The sequence below is a fragment of the Somniosus microcephalus genome, chromosome 5 (genome assembly GCF_052327205.1).
Source record: "Somniosus microcephalus isolate GS21.2 chromosome 5, FLI_Smic_1.0, whole genome shotgun sequence".
Lineage (NCBI taxonomy): Eukaryota > Metazoa > Chordata > Chondrichthyes > Squaliformes > Somniosidae > Somniosus > Somniosus microcephalus.
The window spans coordinates 236,293,268-236,313,398 of NC_140991.1; the positions used below are offsets into that span (position 1 = coordinate 236,293,268).

At 45.6% G+C, this 20,131-nt stretch overlaps 1 protein-coding gene across 2 annotated transcripts in view; it reads right to left on the bottom strand.

Annotated features, from left to right (window-relative positions):
* LOC147117609 (lysophosphatidylcholine acyltransferase 1-like) overlaps positions 1-20,131 on the bottom strand; it is a 309,307-nt gene that overhangs the window by 271,304 nt on the left and 17,872 nt on the right. The gene's annotated exons all lie outside the window — the stretch shown is intronic.

Here is a 20,131-nt window from a genome sequence, read left to right on the forward strand (position 1 = left end):
TGAAAGGGAAATCGTGTTTGTCAAATCTGTTATAGTTTTTTGAGGTTGTACTGTAACTAGCAGAATAGATAAGGGGCAACCAGTGGATGTGGTGTATTTGGATTTTCAGAAGACATTTGATAAGGTGCCACACAAGAAGTTATTAAACAAAATTAGGGCTTATGGGATTAGCATGGATTAAGGATTGGTTAACGGACAGAAAACAGAGAGCATGAATAAATGGGTCATTTTCGGGTTGGCAGGCAGTAACTAGTGGGGTACCACAAGATCAGTGCTTGGGCCTCAGTTATTCACAATCTGCATCAATGATTTGGATGAGGGGACCAAATGTAATATATCCAAGTTTGCTGATGATACAAAGCTGGGTGGGAATGCAAGTTGTAAGGAGGATGCAAGGAGGCTTCAAGGGGATATAGACAGGATAAGGTGAGTGGGCAAGAACATGGCAAATGGAATATAATGTGGAGAAATGTGAAGTAATCCACTTTGGTAGGAAAAACAGAAAAGCAGAGTATTTTTTAAATGGTGAGAGATTGGGAAATGTTGGTGTTCAGCAGGACCTGGGTGTCCTTGTACACGAGTCATTGAAAGTTAACATGCAGGTACAGCAAGCAATTAGGAAAGCAAATGGTATGTTGGCCTTAATTACAAGAGGATTTGAGTGTAAGAGTAAAGACGTCTTACTGCAATTATGTAGGGCCTTGGTGAGACCACACCTGGAGTACTGTGTACAGTTTTGGTCTCCTTACCTAAGGAAGGATATACTTGCCATAGAGGGAGTGCAACAAAGGAATAGGGGGATTGTCCCATGAAGAGAGATTGAGTAGACTAGGCCTATATGCTCTAGAGTTCAGAAGAATGAGAGGTGATCTCATTTGAAACATACAAAATTCTTACAGGGCTTGACAGGGTAGATGCAGGGAGGATTTTTCCACTGGCTGGGGAGTCTAGAACCAGGGGTCGGCCATTTAGGACTGAGATGAGGAGAAATTTCTTCACTCACGAGGGTGGTGAATCTTTGGAATTCTCTACCCCAGAGAGCTGTGAAGGCTCAGTCGTTGAGTATATTGAAGACAGAGATCGATAGATTTTTGAATATTAAGGGAATCAAGGGATATGGGGATAGTTCAAGAAAGTGGAGAGGAGGTAGATGATCAGCCATGATCTTATTGAATGGCGGAGCAGGCTTGAAGGGCCAAATGGCCTACTCCTGCTCCTATTTATTATGTTCTTATTATGTCCTTCACCTGCTCTTGGTGAATACAGAAATGCAGTAAACCCTGCAATAATTCCTGCAGAAGCTGGTGTTACAATACACCTGAAGTTTAGCCAGGATTCATCCAATGGTTCTACAACCATGTATCTACCTTTTCTGCATTTCTAGTAACATATTCAACATTTCACTGCAGTTGTCCACAGAACTGCTAGTTACAGACAGTACAAATGTGTTATAGTTGTGTACAATATTAAAAAATTGCACTATTGTTGGGTGAATTAAGAGTTAATCCAGGCAAAGCAAATTGTACATCAGCTCTCTTGGTGAGGGAGCAACTTGGTATTTATTTACATCATGATGTTTAGCCAGCCTCACGAAACAACATTTATTATGTCTTTGTAGTCAGCACCAGAGAATGCAACAAGTTTTTTCTTTCTGTAATAGCAAAACTCCCAATATTTTCCTTTGGCTCAAAACTAGCAAGGTCAAAAATGACCCCAATGTCAACAAACAAACGATAGTTTTATAAAGATGCTAATCCAAAATTGGTTAGCACCATGGCCTGATTTATTTCAGTCTTTGCTAACAGCTGAACATCAGATGTGCAACAGCACTTAGTCAATAACAATTTGCACTTGTATAGCACATTCAACATAATAAAAAATCCCAAGTTGCTTCACAAATAGATGTAAAGAAAACAGATGTGGCCAGAAGGGATGCACTTAAGCATCAGATATATTTTTTCAGTATTGATTCCCTTGCTCCATTTCTTGCCTTTCCTTGAGTCACAAGTTTTGGAAATCTACAAATAAATATACATTAAGCAAATGTGGATATTTGACCAAATGTATTTCCCATGAATTACTTCATGAGCCGAGCCACTCCACAATCAACAATTCACACCACCACAAAGGGTTATTTGATCAAACAGCACCCATCTCAAGATCTTTTTTAACTATTGCGGAGAAGATAGTCAATTCAATCTTGATTATTTAGTCAAAAAAACATGCAAATAGCTTATAGATTAACCACAAGTTATACAACACATACATTGCTCAGCAATTTACTGAAAAAGTGTCACATATCCTCACTGTAGTGGCTCAGCTTACACAAGTTACCTAACATTTTGGCATGAACATTTCAATTTTGTATTAATACGTTAATGAAGAATCAAGATTTAGATAAAGGTAAAGAACAAGCTTGCATTTTTAGCATGTGTTGTTGTGTGGCTCAAAACATCCCGGAAGTGCTTCCTGTCTCTTGGATATGGCCCAAAGTGGTCCCCATGCAACCACACTGTTATGATTTGATTTGATTTTTGAAAATGTAAGCAAACGTGGCACTCATTTTGCACAGAGCAAAAGTTGAATGATCAATTCATCCGTTACTGATTGTGCTGTTTGAGGGAAAGAGGTTGGTCAGGACAGCAAGAGAACTCAGTGCTCCTTCAAGTAGTTCCACGAGATCTTTAATGCTCACTAGAATAGGCAGATGGGCCCTTGGCTTAATTACAAAGTATTGACAGCACATTGAGCCCAACAGGTCTCACAGAAATCACAGAAACCCCTACATCAACACATATCCCACCCTATCCCCGTAACCCCACGTATTTAATCCCCCTAACACTAAGGGTCAATTTATCATAGCCAATCAACCTAACCCGCACATCTTTGGACTGTGGGAGGAAACCGGAGCACCCGGAGGAAACCCACGCAAACACGGGGAGAATGTGCAAACTCCACACAGACAATCACCCGAGGCCGGATTCGAACCCGGGTCCCTGGCGCTGTGAGGCAACAGTGCTAACCACTATGCCACCGTGCTGCCCTAATGGTCTATGCTGATATAATAGCAAAATACTGCGGATTTCCAGCATCCAGCATTTTCTGCTGTTATTTCAGATTTCCAGCAGCCCTGAACTAGATAAGTTCATTCACTTTACTTCCAATTTCCACCCTTCCCTCACCTTCACATGGTACATCTCCGACTCTTCCCTTCCCTGACTTCTGTCTTCATTTCTGGCGATCGGCTTTCGACAAACATCCACTACAAGCCCACCGACTCCCACAGCTACCTGGACTACACTGCCTCCCACCCCGCTTCCTGTAAAGACTCTATTCCATTCTCCCAGTTTCTCCGTCGCGTCTGTTCTGACGATGCCACCTTCCATACCAGTGCTTCCGACATGTCTTCCTTTTTCCTCAACCGAGGATTCCCCTCCACTGTGGTTGACACGGCCCTTGACTGTGTCCGTTCCATTTCCCGCACTTCTGCTCTCACCCCTTCCCCCCAGAACCACGATAGGGTTCCCCTTGTCCTCACCTTTCACCCCACCAGCCTCCACATTCAACGGATCATCCTCCACCATTTCCGCCACCTCCAACGTGATCCCACCACCAAACACATCTTCCCCTCACCTCCCCTTTCAGCATTCCGAAGGGACCGCTCCCTCCGCGACACCCTGGCCCACTCCTCAATCACCCCCAAACAGCCCTTCTCCTTCACCTGGCACCTTCCCGTGCAAGCGCAGGAGATGCAACACATGTCCTTTTACCTCCTCCCTTCCCGCTGTCCAGGGCCCCAAACACCCCTTCCAGGTGAAACAGCAATTTACTTGTACTTCTTGCAATTTAATATACTGTATTCACTGCTCACGATGTGGTCCCCTCTACATTGGGGAGACCAAAACACCTCCGTTCAGTCCGTAAGGGTGACCCTGAGCTTCCGGTCACCTGTCACTTTAATTCTCCACACTCCCACTCTGATCTCGGCCTATTACATTGTTCTAATGAAGCTCAACGTAAGCGCGAGGAACAGCACCTCATCTTTCGATTAGGCACTTTACAGCCTCCTGGACTCAACATAGAGTTCAACAATTTCAGATAATAATCCCTGCCCCCATTTTTCATGCAGTATGATTTTGCCATTTCCATTTACAACATTTTCACAGCATGTTCTTTCAATTCCTTCCTCCCCTCCGCGTCTCTGCACCTGCTTAAAATCTGTTACATCTCCAGCTTTTTCCAGTTCTGATGAAGGGTCCCAGACCTGAAACGTTAACCCTGTTTCTCTCTCCACGGATGCTGCCTGGCCTGCTGAGTATTTGCAGCATTTTCTGTTATTTCAGGTCTATGCTGATGTTTATGCTCCACATGAGCCTCCTCCCACCCTTCTTCAGCTAATCCCATCAACATATCCTGCTATTCCTTTTTCCCCTCATGTTTACCTAGCTGTCAAAAATTTATTTGGGACAAACAAGTTAAATTTAAATAGGCTATTAACCTTTACTGTCTGTTGTCACTAGCTTTGTGAAAAATGTTGACCTTTGTGTTAACAGGAGCAGAGTTGTAGTGTATGTACTTTGCAGAAGGAACTATATTCTGCAGCCCCTGTATACTGCAGTACCAGTAGTGACCACCCCTGTATATAAGCCTGTGTAGTAACATTTGCATAGTAGTTCCAGGTTGCCTCCATTCAGTAAAGACCTGTTATAACCAACTCCTGCAGTCCGTGTCTCAATTATACACGGACATAATACTGGCGACGAGCAGATACGAACTTACCTACAGTCTGCACCACCTCATGAGGACCCATCCCTGAAGCGAAGTTATCAGAGGTCGAGGCCAGAAGGAAGAAACAGAAGAAACGGGCGTTGACCGTGGACATCCGCCTCTGAGTCAGCGGAGTTGAAGATTTGCAGGAGAGGCCGTCGAGAGCGGGGCTTGGTTATCCTGTCGATGGTGCTTCAGCTAAATCGGGCTGGTGGCAGGTAGTGCACTGATCCTTCCTGGGCTGCGGCGGTCTAGAGCTCGAGCGGGTGGCTTTGCAACGGGGCCGAGCAGCGTTGTCGGGAAGAGAGAGAGAGAGAGAGAGAGGAGAGAGAGAGAGAGAGAGGAGAGAGAGAGAGAGAGTGGAGCACACGGGGCGCGGCCGGTGCTACGAAGTCAGGCAGCGTACAGACCAGAGAAGAGGGAGGCAAGAGTCCCGCAGGGTTGTTCCGACGACGGGGAAATAATAAAAATTAAACGCGCAAAAAGCCGCGAGGAGCTGCAGTTTGCCACGGGAACCGCGGAGAGCGGCGTTAGCAGCAGCGCGGGGGGAAGTGCGCGAAGACCATAGGGCGTCGCCATCAAGGCATAAAACGCCAGCAACAGCGCAGAAGACAGAGCGCAGGAGGCACCATCTTAATCCAGCGGGGAAGAACGCAAAGCACGGGAGGCGCCATTTTAGATTTCCAAGATGCCGAAGACTGGCAATATCACTGCCTTCGATAATGCAATAGAAGACTGGACCACGTATGTGGAAAGAGTCGAGGTATATTGCGAGGCAAACGAAGTAGCCGATGAGAAAAAGGCATCGGTACTGCTAAACTTAATGGGCGCAAGAACGTACGGCCTATTGCGGGACCCGATTACTCCAGCCAAACCGAAGGCAAAGAGTTTTAACGAAATTGTTGATATCCTACAGGAACACCTAAATCCTACACCGCTGCCGATAGCAGAAAGATTTAAATTCCACAGGAGAAATCAGCATAAAGATGAGAGCAATGCTGATTACCTTACGGAACTACGCAAGCTATCAAAGCACTGCCAGTTCGGAGCAGGACTGGCAGATACCTTGCGGGACAAATTTGTCTGTGGACTCCTGAGTGAAGGAACCCAGAAGATGTTACTCTCAGAGAAAGAGCTGACGCTAGATAAGGCTTTCAGCGTGGCAGTATCGTACAAAGCAGCAGCAAGGGGAGCTGCGGAAATACAGCAAAAGCCACGAAATGACACGGGGATTTGCAAAATGTTATCGCTGCGGCAGAACAACCCATGACCAGAAGGAACCGTACAGGAAAGTACAAAAGATGACGGACAGTAGTTCCGAAGACCAGATGAGCGATAGTGAATCCGGGAACAAGAGACTAAGCTGTCTCAAACTTCACAACGTAATCGCAAAAGAGGATCACCGAACCATTTGGGTCACCCTCACGATAGCAGGGTCCCAAGTCAAAATGGAATTGGATACAGGATCAGCTCTAACCGTCATGAATCGACGAGACTACGAGCGGCTATTCTTTCACATACCCTTGAAAGAGACATCCATTGTCTTGAAGACGTATACGGGGCAAAAAGTATACCCCAGAGGAAAAATAAGGGTGCCTGTCGAATACAACGGCAAGGAAAGACAGAAATTGTATCTGTACATACTGCAAGATGGTGGACCACCGTTATTGGGACGTGAATGCATCAGAAAGATAAGTTTAGACTGGCACTCCATTCAGGCACTGACGGTGGCTGGTAAAAAGGATGACGACGTCACTCCTGGTCGATTGCCAACAATCTTAGCTAACGCCAAAGAGGTATTTCAACAAGAACTGGGCACTCTTAAAGGCGTAACCGCCTCGATAAAAAAAGAGAATGCAATTCCCAAGTTTTTCAAAGCAAGACCGGTACCATATGCAATTCGCCCAGCCGTCGAGGCAGAGCTGGAGAATCTGGAGAAGGTAGGCGTGTTATCTAAGGTAGACTGGAGCGAGTGGGCGACACCCATCGTTCCGGTCATGAAAAAAACGTTAAACAATAAGTCTGAAGAGCCAAGGAAGGTTCGCATCTGTGGGGACTTCAAGGTGACGGTGAACCCAGTCCTTCACACAGTACAATATCCTCTTCTAAGGATAGAAGATATCTTCGCCTCACTATCTGGAGGGAAGCGTTTTACAAAAATTGACCTAGCACAAGCATATTTGCAAATGGAGGTTGAAGAATCCTCTAGGAAGTATCTCACGATAAACACTCAAAGGTCTTTACCAGTATAATCGACTGGTATTCGGAGTAGCGTCAGCTCCGGCGATATGGCAAAGAGCGATGGAACAAGTCCTGCAAGGAATTCCGGGGACTCAGTGTTACTTGGACGACATCCTAGTGACAGGTGAAGATGACAGTGAACACCTTGCCAACCTAGGGCAGGTGCTCACTAGACTTCGTGAACATGGACTACGGGCCAATCGCCCCAAGTGCAAGTTTTTTAAGAAGCAGATATCGTATTGTGGCCACGTGATTGATGAAGAGGGGTTACATCAGTCCCGTGACAAAATTGATGCGGTAGTTAAGGCTCCAGCGCCTGAAAATGTGTCGCAACTGAGGTCATTCCTCGGATTGGTGAATTACTACCATAAGTTTTTGCCGAATTTGTCCACAATTCTGCACCCACTGAACGCCCTACTACAAACAGGAGTAGCATGGAAATGGAGCGATGAATGTAAGCGGGCCTTTCAGAAGAGTAAGGACCTAATCACGTCAAGAGAAGTATTGGCTCACTACAACCCATCACTACCGATAAGACTGGCGTGTGATGCGTCTCCCTACAGCATTGGGGCGGTACTGTCACATAAATTCCTTGATGGTTCAGAGAGGCCGATAGCTTTTGCGTCACGCTCGTTAACTTCAGCCGCGCGTAACTACGCCCAGATTGACAGAGAGGCCCTCAGCCTGGTGTGGGGGGGGGGGGGGTGAAGAAGTTCTATCACTACCTGCACGGTCAGAAATTTACTCTACTTACTGATCATCAACCCCTTGTCTCCATTTTCAACCCTAAGAGCGTACTGATAATGACAGCACAACGGCTACAGAGGTGGTCCCTTTTCCTAGGGGCACATCAATATGACGTCGAGTACAAAGGAACTAAACAGCATGGGAATGCTGATGGATTGTCGCGCCTACCGTTGCCGACGGTGGAAGAAGAACTTGCAGTGGATCCTGTGGAGATATTCCACTCGACCATAGTCGAATGTCTACCTGTGACGAATGCAAACATAGAAAAGGAAACACGAAATGACCCGCTGCTCTCCTGGGTCTATGATTTAACGGTGAAGGGATGGCCAGCACATGGCGAACCACTGCTGCCAGCATTCGCGCCGAGAAGAGAACAGCTGTCAGTGTGCACAGGAACCTTGATGTGTGGATCCAGAGTAGTAATTCCACCCAAATTGAAGGATAGAGTGCTCAACGAGCTTCATGAGGGTCATCTGGGAGGGGTAAAAATGAAGAACTTAGCCAGAGCGTTTGTGTGGTGGCCGGGAATCAATAGAGAAATCGAAGAGATGACCAAGAGCTGTACAGGATGCCAGAAGGTCCAAAACATAAGAACATAAGAAATAGGAGCAGGAGTAGGCCAATCGGCCCCTCGAGCCTGCTCCGCCATTCAATAAGATCATGGCTGATCTGATCCTAACTGCCAATCCACTATCACAGAACCATCTCCTGCATCGAACAGAATTAGACACACGAAATAGGAGCAGGATCAGGCTACACGGCCCCTGGGCCCGCTCCGCTACCCACAGGGCCATGACCGATCCAAACCTAGACTCCTGTCCAAATTCCTGCCCGCTCCCTGTAACCCTTAATTCCCTTTACTTCTAGGAAACTGTCTATTTCTGTTTTAAATTTATGTAGTGAAGTAGCTTCTACAGCTTTTTGGGGCAGCATATTCCATGGACCTACCACCCTCCGAGTGAAGTAGTTCCTCCTCATCTCAGTTTTGAAAGGGCAGCACCTTATTCTAAGACTATGCCCCCTACTTCTAGTTTCACCCATCATCGGGAACATCCTCCCCGCATCCACCCGATCCAACCCCTTCACAATCTTATATGTTTCAATAAGATCGCCTCTTATTCTTCTGAACTCCAATGAGTAGAGTCCCAATCTACTCAACCTCTCCTCAAATGTCCATCCCCTCATCCCCGGGATTAACCGAGTGAACCTTCTTTGTACTGACTCGAGAGCAAGTATGTCCTTTCTTAAGTATGGACACCAAAACTGTACGCAGTATTCCAGGTGCGGTCTCACCAATACCTTGTACAACTGAAGCAATACCTCCCTATTTTTATATTCTATCCCCCTAGCAATGAAAGCCAACATTCCATTGGCCTTCTTAATCACTTGTTGCACCTGCATACTAACCTTTTGAGTTTCGTGCACCAGGACCCCCAGATCCCTTTGTACTTCAGTACTTTCCAGTTTCTTGCCATTAAGATAATAACTTGCTCTACGATTTTTCCTGCCAAAGTGCATAACCTCACACTTTCCAGTATTGTATTCCATCTGCCAAATCTCTGCCCACTTACTTAGCCTGTCTATGTCCCCTTGAAGGTTTATGATGTCCTCCTCACTCACTACTTTCCCTCCCATCTTAGTATCATCTGCAAACTTTGATATGTTACACTCGGTCCCCTCCTCCAAATCGTTAATATAGATTGTAAAGAGTTGGGGACCCAGCACTGACCCCTGCGGAACACCACTAGTTACTGATTGCCAGTCTGAGAATGAACCATTTATCCCAACTCTCTGCCTTGTTAGATAGCCAATCCTCTATCCATGCCAGAATATTACCCCCAATCCCGTGATTTTTTATCTTAAGCAATAATCTTTTGTGTGGCACCTTGTCAAATGCCTTTTGAAAGTCTAAATACACTACGTCCACTGGTTCCCCTTTATCCACCCTATATGTTACTTCCTCAAAGACTCCAGCAAATTTGTCAAACATGACTTCCCCTTCATAAAACCATGCTGACTTTGTCCTATTAAATGAGGATTATCCAAATGTCCTGTTACTGTCTCCTTAATAATGGACTCCAAAATTTCTGTCTACTGCCCTTTTTAAATAAGGGTGTTACATTAGCAGTTTTCCAGTCTGCCGGGACCATTGCCGAGTCCAGGGATTTTTGGAAAATTATTACCAATGCATCCACAATCCCTACCGCCACTTCCCTCAAGACCCTAGGATGTAAGCCATCAGGTCCAGGTGATTTATCCGCCTCGAGTCCCATTATTTTACTGAGTACCACTTCCTTAGTGATTTTGATCGTGTTTAGCTCCTCCCCCCCTTTAGCCCCCTGTTTGTCCAATGTTGGGATATTCTTAGTGTCTTCTACTGTAAAGACTGATATAAAATATTCAGTGTTTTTGCCATCTCCATATTTCCCACCATTAATTTCCCGGTCTCATCCTCTAAGGGACCAACATTTACTTTCGCCACCCTTTTTCTTTTTATATAACTATAAAAACTATCTGTTTTTATATTTTTTGCTAATTTACTTTCATAATCTATCTTCCCTTTCTTAATCAATCTTTTTGTTATTTTTTTGCTGTCTTTTAAAGTTTTCCCAATCCTCTATCCTCCCACTAGATTTGGCTACCTTATATGCCCTTGTTTTTAGTCGAATACTATCCTTAATTTCTTTACTTAGCCACGAATGGCTGTCTTTTCTTTTACACCCTTTTTTTCCCTCAGTGGAATATATTTTTTTTGGAAGTTGTAAAATAACTCCTTAAATGTTCACGACTGATCATGTATCGTCTTACCCTTTAATCCATTTTCCCAATCCACTCTACTCAATTCCGCTCTCATACCTTCATAGTCTCCTTTATTCAAGCTTAGCACGCTTGTTTGAGATCCAACCTTCTCACCCTCTAATTGAATATGGAATTCAACCATGTTATGGTCACTCATTCCAAGGGGATCCTTTACTAGGACATTTTTAATTAATCCTGTCTCGTTACACAGGACCAGATCTAAAGGTTGCTTGCCCCCTGGTCGGTTCAGTTACATACTGCTCAAGAAACCCATCCCTAATACATTCAATGAACTCATCCTCAAGGCAGCCCTGCCCAATTTGATTTGTCCAATTAATATGATAGTTAAAATTCCCCATAATTATAGATGTTCCCTTATTACAAGCCTCAACTATTTCCTGCTTGATACTCCGTCCAACAGAGTTGCCACAGTTCGGAGGCCTATAGACTACGCCCACTAGTGTTTTTTTCCCCTTATTATTCCTTACCTCCACCCAAACTGTTTCATTATCCTGATCTTTTGACCCAATATCATTTCTCTGTATTACAGTGATTCCTTCCTTTATTAACATAGCCACCCCACCTCCCCTTCCTTCCTGCCTGTCCTTCCTGATCGTTAAATAACCTGGTATGTTTAATTCCCAGGCATTGTCACCCTGCAGCCACAAGCCCCTCTACATCCATGGGAGTGGCCCTCATCTCCATGGCAAAGGGTGCACATTGATTTTGCTGGTCCATTTATGGACTCGATGTTTTTAATTGCGGTGGATGCACAAAGTGGCCAGAGGTAATAAAAATGTCCTCAACCACCACAGAAAAAACTATCAGTCTTACGAACCATATTCGCCAGGAATGGGCTGCCTGAACAGATTTGCTCCGACAATGGACCACAGTTTGTGTCTGAAGAGTTCCGGAGGTTCTTAAAGAACAATGGTGTTAAGCATTACACATCCACCCCATATCATCCAGCCACTAATGGATTGGCCGAGAGGTTCGTTCAAACATTCAAGAAGGCTATCAAGGCAATGTGTAATGAAGATATACCCCTACAGCACAAGGTGGATAACTTCTTGTTTGCCTACCGGAATGTGACACATGCGGTTACCAACCAAACTCCAGCCATGATGTTCTTCAATCGAAGACTACAATGCCGCTTGGATTTGGTTAAGCCAAACATCAGAAGAGATGTGGAGAACAGGCAGTTTCAGAATATGAATGAAAGGCCGACCAGGAGTTTTAAGATAGGTCAACCAGTTTTGGCCCGGGACTACCGCACAGAGAAATGGCAGCCAGGAACGATCTGTACACGGCAAGGACCTCTAGTGTATACCGTGGACGTTGGAGAGAGCATTGTAAGACGCCATGCTGACCAGATTCTAGAGTCACTGGAAAACGTCAACTCCACACCACGATCTGATACACCTGGCGATGAAACCGAAGTACCAATTGCATGCATCTACCTCAGAATCGGTGATATTGGAAGCAGACGAACCAAACAACGACATTGATCCCGACTCAACGTTGCCAGAAGAACCGGATACCCCAAAGAGGCGTTATCCAGACAGAATCAGGAAGCCTCTTCAAAGACTGAACTTATAATTGCTTAACTTCAACTAATGTATCTCGCAAAAATGTAATTGTAAAAATTTTATTTCATTGTTAATCGAATGTTATGTACTGTTTAGCTAAAAAAGGGGAGGAATTGTAGTGTATGTACTTTGCAGAAGGAACTATATTCTGCAGCCCCTGTATACTGCAGTACCAGTAGTGACCACCCCTGTATATAAGCCTGTGTAGTAACATTTGCATAGTAGTTCCAGGTTGCCTCCATTCAGTAAAGACCTGTTATAACCAACTCCTGCAGTCCGTGTCTCAATTATACACAGACATAAGAGTGAACTTTTTTTTTAAATAAAAAGATCATAGAATCATACAGTGCAGAAGGAGGCCATTCAGCCCATCGAGCCTGCGCCAGTTCTTTGAAAGCGCTACCCAATTAGTCCCAACCCCTGCTCTTTCCCCATAGCCTTGCAATTGTTTCCTTTAAGTATATATAAATTCCCTTTTGAAAGTTACTTTTGCATCTGCTTCCATCACCTTTTCAGGCAGTGCATTTCACATCATAACTCGCTGCATTAAAAAAATTCTCATCTCCCCTGGTTCTTTTACCAATTGTCTTAAATCTGTATCGTATGGTTATTGACCCTCCTGCCAGTGGAAACAGTTTCTCCCCATCTACTCTTATCAAAACTCTTCATAATTTTAAACACCTCTATCAAGTCTCCCCTTAAACTTCTCTGCTCGAAGGAGAACAATCCCAGCTTCGCTAGTCTCTTCACATAACTGGTCCCTTATCCCTGGCATCATCGTAAATCTCCTCTGCACCTTCTCAAAGATCTTGACATCCTCCCTGAAGTGTGGTACCCTGAATTTTTATTTTTTTTTATTTTTTTTTATTTTTTTTTTTTTATTTTTTTAATTCATTCTTGGCATGTGGGCGCCGCTGGCAAGGCCAGCATTTATTGCCCATCCCCAATTGCCCAAGAGGGTGGTGGTGAGCTGCCTTCTTGAATCGCTCCAGTTCATGTGGAGAAGGTACTCCCAGTTCTGTTGGGTAGGGAATTCCAGGATTTTGACCAGCAACGGTGATATATTTCCAATTCAGGATGGTGTGTGACTTGGAGGGAAACTTGGAGGTGATGGTGTTCCCACATGCCTACTGCCCTTGTGTTTCCAGGTGGTCAAAGTCACAGGTTTGTGAGGTGCTGGCGAAGAAGCCTTGACGAGTTTCTGCAGTGCATGCTGTAGATGGTACACACTACAGCCATGGTGCGCTGGTGGCGGAGGGAGTGAATATTTAAGGTGGTAGATGGGGTGCCAATCAAGCGGGCTGCTTTGTTCTGGATTGTGTCGAGCTTCTTGAGTGTAGTTGGAGGTGCTCTCATCCAGGCAAGTGGAGAGTATTCCATCACACTACTTGACTTGTGCCTCATAGATTCGACACAATACTCCAGCTGAGGCCTAACCAGTGTTTTATAAAAGGTTTAGCATAACTTGCTTGGTTTTGTCCCCTATGCCTCTATTTATAAAGTCCAGGATCCTGTATACATTTTTACAACCTCATCAACTTGTCCTGCTGTGGTGTATGTGCCTTTAAGAGCCCCAGGTGTGCTGTAATGCCGGAAATTGCCACTCGGGCTATATAAGCTTGTATATTGTGTATATCCGTTAGAACCCCCCCCAGACTTTGCTTAGTAAATACCTATGAACCAACTCCTGTCTTCAGTGTCTTTATCAACACACGGACACTACAGTGGCGACGAAGTGGAAACGGACTTACCTGCAATTCGGCAGCACCTCAAGGACATCGATTCCTCGGGCGTCCAGAAGACTCAAGGAAGGGCGAGAAGCTGTGGTTTCACCAGCTGGCCAAGCTGGTGGCAGGTACTGCGCTAATCCTTCCTGGGCATCAGGCTGGGGCTCCAGCGGCTGGCTCTACAGCTGAGACAGGCAGCGAAATCGGAGGCAAGCAATAACGGACTGGGAGGGAGCACTCGGGAGACGGCCGGCGCGGCAAGCAGGTCAGCGTTCAGACCTAGAGAGAAAGACCGGCGGGAATGAGTCTCCAACAGTAAATTTAAAAAAAAGAGACCGGAAACCGCAGTAAACAGCGTTGTTATCGGCAGCAGCGGCGGGAAAGCGCGGGAAGCGCCATATCTTTTCTGAAATGCCTAAGTCTGGCAATATTGATGCTTTTGATAGCGAAATAGAGGATTGGACCACATACGTGGAAAGAGTAGAGGTATATTGCACTGCAAATGGAATAGAAGATGAAAAAAAAGCTTCAGTACTTCTGAACTTAATGGGCTGCTACGAAATTTAATCACTCCAGCCAAACCAAAGGACAAGAATTTTAAAGAAATTGTTGATACCCTGCAGGAGCACTTAAACCCAACACCGCTGCTGATAGCAGAACGATTCAAGTTCTTCAAGAGAAATCAACACAAGAATGAAAGTAACGCTGATTACCTAACCAAATTAAGAAAGCTATCAAAGTACTGCCAATTCGGGGCAGGACTATCAGATTATCTTCGAGACAAATTTGTCTGCAGTCTCAAGTGAAGGAACACAAAAAAGACTGCTTTCTGAAAAAGATTTAACATTGGACAAAGCTTTCAGTATGGCTGTATCATACGAAGCAGCAGCAAAAGGAGCTGCAGAGATACAACAAAAGATACAGGACTTCGGCACCCATAAAATGACACAGGAGTTCGGAAGATGTTATCGCTGCGGCAGATCCACCCATAACCAGAGGGACTGCTGGTTCAAGGACAAAGCATGCAGGCAATGCGGAAAGATTGGACACATTGCACGGGTATGCCGATCTGGACAAAATAAATCCACTGACAGAAAAAAAAAATCAATAAAGAAAAGTACAGGAAGGTACAAATGATGACGGACAGTAGCTCCGAAGACCAGAAGAGCGATAGCGACTTCGAAAACAAGAGACTAAGCTGTCTCAAATTACATAATGTACTTGCCAAAGATGATTACCAAACTATTTGGGTTACCCTCACAATAGCAGGGTCCCCAGTTAAAATGGAGCTAGATACAGGATCAACTCTAACCGTAATAAATCGACGGGATTACGAGAGGCTATTTTCGCATATACCTCTAAAAGACACATCCATTATCTTAAAAACATATACGGGCCAGAAAGTATACCCCAAAGGAAAAATAAGGGTGCCTGTTGTATACAACGGCAAGGAAATACAAAAGTTGTATTTATACATTCTACAAGATGGTGGTCCACCGTTGTTGGGACGTGAATGGATCAGGAAGATACGTTTAGACTGGCATTCCATTCAGGCACTGACGGTGACCAGTAAGGAAAAAAACAATGATGACATCATACCTGAACGATTAAAAGACATCTTGGCCAACGCCAAAGAAGTGTTTCAAGAGAAACGAGGAACCTTGAAAGGCATCACCGCCTCAATAAAAGTGGAAGATGCGGCAATTCCCAAATTTTTTAAGGCAAGACCGGTGCCATACGCAATACGTCCAGCAGTCGAGGCAGAGCTGGAGAATTTGGAAAAAGCAGGCGTATTATCCAAAATAGATTGGAGCGAATGGGCAACACCCATTGTTCCAGTCATGAAAAAAGCATTGAATAAAGATAAATCTGAAGAAGAGAGAAAAATTCACATCTGTGGTGACTTCAAGGTGACTGTAAACCCGGTCCTTCACACAGTACAGTATCCTCTTCCGAGGATAGAAGATATTTTCGCCTCACTATCCGGAGGGAAACGTTTCACCAAAATTGACTTGGCACAGGCATATCTACAGATGGAGGTTGAAGAGGCCTCTAAAAAGTATCTCACGATAAACACACACAAAGGCCTGTACCAGTACAATCAACTGGTTTTTGGAATAGCATCAGCTCCAGCTATCTGGCAAAGAGCTATGGAGCAAGTCCTGCAAGGGATTCCGGGGACTCAATGCTACCTAGACGACATCCTTATAACAGGAGAAAATGACAACGAGCACCTTGCCAATTTGGAGCAGGTGCTCACTAGGCTGAAAGAACGGGGCCTACGAGCGAATCGCCCCAAGTGCGAATTTTTCCAAAATCAGATATCATATTGTGGCCACATAATTAATAATGAAGGGTTGCATAAGTCACCTGAAAAAATTGAAGCGGTTATAAAAGCCCCAGCACCTGAAAATGTTTCACAATTAAGGTCGTTCCTGGGATTAATAAATTACTATCATAAATTTTTACCGAACTTATAACTCTTAATGAACTGCTACAAACAGGAGTAATTTGGAAATGGAGCGAAGACTGTAAACGTGCCTTCCATAAATGCAAAGACTTACTCACGTCCAAAGAAGTTTTGGCTCATTACAACCCATCACTGCCAATCAGACTGGCGTGCGATGCATCCCCTTACGGCATAGGAGCAGTATTATCCCATAAATTCCCTGATGGCTCAGAACGGCCGATGGCTTTTGCGTTACGCTCATTGAACTCAGCTGAGCGTAACTATGCCCAAATCGACAGGGAAGCACTCAGCCTGGTATGGGGAGTGAAGAAATTCAACCATTACCTACACGGACAAAAATTTACCTTGTTGACTGACCATCAACCCCTCATCTCCATATTCAACCCTAAAAAGGTGTTCCCGTTATGACAGCGCAAAGGCTACAGAGGTGGTCCCTTTTTCTAGGGGCACACCAATACAACATAGAATACAAAGGGTCAAAACAGCATGGGAATGCTGACGGTTTATCACGCCTACCGTTGCCAACGGTAGAAGAAGAGGCACCTACAGTAGACCCAGTAGAGATGTTCCACTCTACCATAGTGGAATGTCTACCAGTGACAAAATCTGCCATTGAAAGGGAGACGAGAAATGACCCGACTCTCTCACGGGTCTACGATTTAACAGTGAAGGGATGGACAGCACATGGCGAACCACTGTTGCCAGCATTCTCGCAAAGAAGAGAACAGCTGTCAGTGTGCCGAGGAACCTTGATGTGTGGATCCAGAGTGGTGATTCCACCCAAACTCCAGGATAAAGTGCTAAAGGAGCTTCACGAGGGGCATCTGGGTGGAGTGAAAATGAAGAACCTAGCTAGGGCGTTTGTATGGTGGCCAGGTATCGATGGAGACATTGAAGACATGACCAAGAGCTGCCTAGGATGCCAGAAGGTCCAAAACGCTCCACCACAAGCCCCTCTACATCCATGGGGGTGGCCCTCATCTCCCTGGCAAAGGGTGCACATCGACTTTGCTGGTCCATTTATGGACTCAATGTTCTTAATCGCGGTTGATGCACACTCCAAGTGGCCGGAGGTAATAAAGATGTCCTCCACCACCACGGAAAAAATCATCACAGTATTAAGGACCATATTTGCCAGGAATGGGCTGCCGGAACAGATATGTTCTGATAATGGACCGCAATTGTGTCCGAAGAATTCAGAAAGTTCTTAAAAAACAATGGGGTTAAGCACTACACGTCCGCCCATACCATCCCGCCACCAATGGATTGGCTGAAAGGTTTGTCCAGACCTTCAAGAAGGCCATAAAGGCCATGGGTAATGAAGACATAAAACTTCAGCATAAGGTGGATAACTTCTTATTCGCATACAGGAATGCAACACATATGGTTACCAACCAAACTCCCGCCATGATGTTCTTCAATAGAAACCGAAGATGCCGGCTGGATTTGGTCAAGCCCCAACATCAGAAGGACGTGGAGAACCGCAGTTTCAAGGCATGAATGAAAGGCCAACTAGAACCTTCCAGATAGGTCAACAAGTTTTGGCCCGGGTCTACCGTACCGAGAAATGGCAGCCTGGAACTATCTGCACACGACTAGGACCACTGATGTATACCGTGGACATCGGAGAAAGCATAATAAGGCACCATGCTGACCAAATCATAAAGTCATCCGAAAAGGGACAACCTACACCACAACTCTATACATCTAACGATGAAGTAGAGGTACCCATATCTACCTCCGATCTGGTGATACTGGAACCCGATGAACCCGACACTGGCATTCAAGCCGAATCAGCCTTGCCAAAAGAACCTACTACACCACCAGAAACTACTACATCCCCGAGGCGTTATCCGGACCTAGTCAGGAAGCCTCCCGAGAGACTAACTTATAATTAATTAACTACAGCAATGTATATTATTTTGCTTATAACATGTAATTAATAATTACTTAAAAATATGATGTACTGGTTAGCTAAAAGGGGAGGAATTGTGGTGTATGTGCCTTTAAGAGCCCCAGGTGTGCTGTAATGCCGGTAATTGCCACTCGGGCTATATAAGCCTGTATATTGTGTATATCCGTTAGAACCCCCCCCCCCCCGCCAGACTTTGCTTAGTAAATACCTATGAACCAACTCCTGTCTTCAGTGTCTTTATCAACACACGGACACTACACCTGCCACCTTCAAAAATTTATGCATATGAATCTCCAGGTCTCTCTGTTCCTGCACCCCCTTTAAAATTGTACCATTTAATGCAGATTACCTCTCCTTGCATTCTTCCTTCCAAATTGCATCATTTTACACTTCTCTGCATTAAATGTCATCGGCCATGTGCCTGCCCACCAGTTGTCTATGTTCTCCTGATGTTTGTTACTATCCTACTCACTGTTTACTACATTTCCAAGTTTAATGTCATCTGCTAACTTTGAATTGTTGTCTCCTATAGCCAAGTCCAGGTCATTAATATATATCAAAAATATTAGCACATGTCATAATATGACCAAGTGAGTTGTATCCTTTTTTGAATTATAAGTCTGCTGTATTATATATTCTTTACTCTTCAATTATGTAATACTAGCTGGGGGGGGGGGGTGGGGGGGGGGGGCCCTGTCGTTGCCAGGGCAGTTTACAGGGCGGCGCGGTTCACGGCCGCCCGCTGCCGCTCCCCGCTCTGTGTGTCGGGCCGAGCGGTTGTGAGGCCTGGCCCGAGTGACCCCAACTCACCTCCCGCTGCGGCGGGCCGATGCAGCTGCCCGCTCGCTGTTGAGGAAAAGCAGGGGAAAAGTGGCGGCGACGTTTCTGGAGGCTGCAGGATTAGGTCCCGCCCGTGACGCACCGATTGGTCAACCATCAGGTCACTGAACTGTAGGATTGGTCAACCATCACGTCACTCAATGCTAATGAGCGGTAGGATTGGTCAACCGCTAATGAGCGGATTTTGAACGTTTTTTGTATACTGTCCGAGCAAGGGGCGGGGAAGCGGGGGGGGGGGGGGCGGGGAAGGGGAAGGGAAGGGGGTGGGGTGAAGAGAAGGGTGGAAAGGGAGTGGGGGGGGGTGGAGGAAAGGGAGGGGGGAGCCAATGGAGGGGGGAGCCAGCAGACCCTCTCCCAGTGTTAGTCCCGGTCTGGGCCAGAAGCCTGGGACTGGAGTTGCGCTGCTGGCCGTTGGAGAAGCCTAGGCCTCAGGCCCCTGCACTGACATGGCAAGGGGTGGGGGAAACATGAAACTTAAAGTACTTATAAAACATTTTTGGTAAATCTTTCTATAACATACATTTTACAACCTCACCAATCTTTTTATTAAAAAAGGGGTCCTCACCTGTCAGTGTGTTGTATCACAAACAATGGCCGCCACTTGCTTTTCAGTTGGAAAGATTAGGCCCCGCCCACACAGTCGATTGTCCGTCTCGGTCACCAGGACCCGATTGGGAGCACAAAAGCCTCACCCACTATGTTCCTGTACTAAGATGGCCGCGCATGCACTCTGTTACACACTGAATCAAAATGGCGTTGCACTGAAACTTTTCGCCCTCCTTGACAAAGATGGCTGCCGTTAACCTGGGGCTGTCAGCAGAAGAAATTTCCTCAGCTGCAAACACAGGATCTTCACATTATTATTCGGGGCTTGCGACCTATCCCAGTTGCTTATGAAGCCTCCCCACCTACTGACCCCGGGAATGGAGCTGAGGCAGCACACCCTCTCCCCTCTGCCAGTGTTTGGCTCTGTCTAGGCCGGGAGCCTGGGACTAGAGTTGCACTGCTGGCATTTGGAGAAGCCTAGGCCTCGGGC